The following is a 3760-nucleotide window of genomic DNA, read 5'->3' as shown; positions in this document are numbered from 1 at the left end:
GTTTTTAAGGCTACCATCTTCAACATTCTAAGGATTCTGTAGCCTTTATACTGACCGTAAGGTTTGATCCACTTACATCGGGAATGACCCCTACTCGGTAAGTATGGTGGGTTCTTATTACGAGATCGAGATGTGGCTATCCTCAAACACGGGATGCCCTAGCCGAGGAACGTCCCTAACCGAAGCTACCTCATTTACATCTGAATGAAATCAGGAAAGTCGTATTGAATGCCTTTCCCACAAGCATCAGTGAAATAACGGTTTAAATTACAAGATTCGAACCCAAGACGTCTGGTTTGTACAAATGCTCATATGAGACGCAACCCACAATTCTTAGAAAAACAGCAAATTGAAAACAACTAAAAGGAGGAAAGGAGCTGATTGCAAAGTGGAGTCTGAAAACAGTATGTGCTGAGGCGCTATAGTTGTTTCATCCATAAGAATTCTTTCAAGCAGTACGCCCCAATTAACAACTGCTGCATCAACTATTCGTTTTGTTTATTTGTAAACATCGTTATCTTAAGTTCATCTGTGTAGAAGTCAGAAGTTGAACTGTAATTGTCAGTCGAAAATTTGGTTAAGTCCAATTCTTGTTTCAAGTGTTAGAAATTACAGCATTACAGTTAAACTTCGATTCAGGTTTGTCTGCAACATAACACACAGCCAGGGCTAACATGTCCAACCTGTCAAATGCTATTAATAATAGGCCTTAGTGACAAGGGACAGAAAGCTGCCGGCATTGTTAAAATACACAGCAACAGGTTGAAAGCAAAACACTTAGAATAATCTAAAAGATGATTTTTGAAAAAAAGGATTAACTTAAAGATAGATTTAGTCTTGTTTTCGGAACTGGTAGTCAGGGTACACAGAGAAAAAGTTAAAGAGTACACGCCCACCCCTATGAGAAGTTTGGAATGATCCTTTCACTGCGTGTGCCAGACCGCTCGAGGCGTGTAAAAATCTGCCGTCCACAGTCGTGATTATATAAATAACACAGACGCACTTACGCCGAAGGAAACAGACAGCGCCTCCTCGTACGTGCGAAAGGTTTGCTGTGTAACTCGCCTGAAGTCTTCCAGTGGTAAGTACTGCAAATACGTTATGTTAACCCAAGTGTATCATATAAACATTCTGGTTTTGTTTACAAAACCGCCGCCGCGCGCGCGTATTTGCGTTGCGAGTTTAGGACATAATGTTATTACTTTGCCGTAGCGCAGCTTAAAGTCCTGTAACGATAATTTTGTGTTATGTACATGGAATAATTGTCTGTTTGATAGAGATCTTCTGTCAACTTATAGTAGTTTTAGACGTATTTGTTATCAGATGGTCTAGTTTCCGACCCCTTAATCTTAGGATCCGACGTATCTGGATTTTATCTAAGTAATGGGGGCAAGTGTAATAGAAAATAAAGCCTAAGCTTTACAGGGGAAACGCAGGTCCAAATGAAGCTGGTTTGACGTATCTTCGTGTTATGCAGGTGTATAAACTAGCTTACATGGCAACCATATTACGCGCAAAAGGCCAGGCTTTGGGGTTACATGAGCGGACTAACTGGTTTTGTATAAAACAAAAGATGACAGTTTACTCGCAGACGACCTCGCAAACAGACAAGACAACAAATTAGCACCAAGGTTCTTATCCGTATGAGAGAAAGAGCTGGTCTTCTTGGAAACCACACTTCTTGGTTGCAACGTCGGGAATTTAAATCCCGATCCCAATGCTGTGGCTGTGTGAGCCCTGATATAAAACCACACTTAAGGTTTGCAGTCCTTCAATACTGTGATTAAACCGTCTCGTCCGTGCTTTGGACCTGTGACTCACATCTTGAGCTTGTTATCCACTATCCGGAGTTACTGATAAGGTTGAAGATATGCTGCGTGTGCGAAGGCTTAAAACCACTAGTTCCTTCCGCAGTCGTCATTCAGCAACTTTAATTATGTCGTGTCCTGGTTTTCGTCCATGTCTCGAATTACCGTAGCTTTGAATAGACATCGGCAGCGATGATCAGCTCCCTACACAGAACTATAATTGTATGCCAAAAAGCAGTTACTCAAGCAACTGGATATGCACCCACTAGCCTTCGTCAGAGACACAACTATAATTGTATCGTATAAACTGTGGACCATTAATATCATTTTTCTTACGTTATTGATTCGAAGTTTATATAAAGAATGGGTGGACTTAGTAAACCCTATGTGGATGCTAATAGGTATAGAAGCGTGCTGTGAATACTGCTGTGAATGTTTATGTAAAAGTGATTATTGTGATTATGTCATTAAGTCACATCAATCTGTCTTTCCACATGACCGAGCATAAGGGTCACTCAAAACTACACGCATAAAGCAAACAAACCATTTCAAACAGACTTGTCGGTATAACGTCGGTTCACCTTTATCCGTAGGGTAGCATTTATCCGTTAAATATAGAAATGCGGTATGTGGGGATCGTTGAGTCGATGGAAGGTAGTTTCAAATAACATTATTTTGAAAATGTTGACATTTGAAACCCACGTCGTTGACCCGAATTCTCTAAAAACCTTTTTCTTAAACCAACGAATCTAGGTTACCCCACGGATTAAGGTGATCTAGCGTTATAGATATACATTGTTGTAGAGACTACAAACAGCAGAATCGCCTATTCCATCGGTAGAGGCCCAAATCAGCCGATAAAGATTTTATTGTGTATGTACATTTTGTAGATACACGTATGGGCTCGTAGTAAAATAAAAACAAATTACAAGTAATAACTCTCATGACTTAAACATATCTAGTTTTTTTTTTTTTGGGGGGGGGGTCCAGGGTCGGGGATTCGGGGGTGTCTCATTCGACCCCCCCCCCCCCTTCTGTAATTTCAAAACGATTTGGTTCACGATCACAAAATTTGCAGGAGATGATGTGCCCGTAATGTTTTATCTTTTATATAATTTGGGTGGGTTATGGTGTAATATAACATATCTATGACGTCATCATGTGATTTTAGTAGGCCAGACCGACTACATATTGACTTTTTCTTATACACTGTACTTGAAATAAAAACATTCAGTAGTCACATGTCATAAAGATCAGTGGATGAACAAATATGTCAGGATTAACAATTTAGGAGACCAGCCATAAACTAGCCTGACTAAATCTCGCTTATAGCAGCCCGCCCAACATCCGCCGGCCTCCTCTGCGAAGAGGGGCCAGTTACAGCACTGAGTTTGTGTTATACAGACTAGCCATAAACGTTCTGCCTACAGAGATTCTGAACGAGATGACTACCGCAGATAGCAATCACTGAAAAAGAGACAGTGATATAGAGAGAGTATGTCTCCATATGGCACTTTGACGACAATAGGGAGACGTCCATACACGATTATGTATGGTTGATTCGGTCACGATTTTGGAAGGAAGTAGACATTGAATTACGTAGGCGGGTACAGGAGTTGTACATAACAATTCTTGGAAAAAAAATCGGTCTGCCTACCAAATAAGGTAAAGTTTGTCTTGGTGGTAGTCGTTTGCAACGGCGTCTCTGGCAGTGTTGTGGTGTCGAGCCTTTTTATCAATCTCTAGACAATGCACACTGATTTTCAGTTTTGTAATGCTACTTTTAAACTTTTTTATCATTAGTTGTTTTGAGAGATATTCTTCCGTAACAAATAAAGTGCCTTTTGATTTTACAAGGGTTTTGTTGGTACTTGACAGTTGTTCCCTCTAGTCAGAGAGAAACTTGTTTTTCAGACCTTCTTTGAATATGTTTCCAATTTTTCATGTGTCTG

At 40.3% G+C, this 3760-nt stretch overlaps 1 protein-coding gene across 1 annotated transcript in view; it reads left to right on the top strand.

The window, feature by feature from the left end:
* Positions 1–930: 930 nt before the first annotated feature.
* The window catches only part of LOC118403594 (somatostatin receptor type 5-like), a 37773-nt gene continuing 34943 nt past the window's right edge, over positions 931–3760 (top strand). The window contains exon 1 of the mRNA XM_035802345.1: positions 931–1081. The gene's annotated coding sequence lies outside the window, so the exon portion shown is untranslated. The remainder of the gene's footprint in view (positions 1082–3760) is intronic.

This window comes from Branchiostoma floridae, chromosome 16 (genome assembly GCF_000003815.2).
Source record: "Branchiostoma floridae strain S238N-H82 chromosome 16, Bfl_VNyyK, whole genome shotgun sequence".
NCBI classification, from domain to species: domain Eukaryota; kingdom Metazoa; phylum Chordata; class Leptocardii; order Amphioxiformes; family Branchiostomatidae; genus Branchiostoma; species Branchiostoma floridae.
Note: the sequence above shows the minus strand (reverse complement) of the source record. Positions and strands in the feature narration are given on the sequence as shown.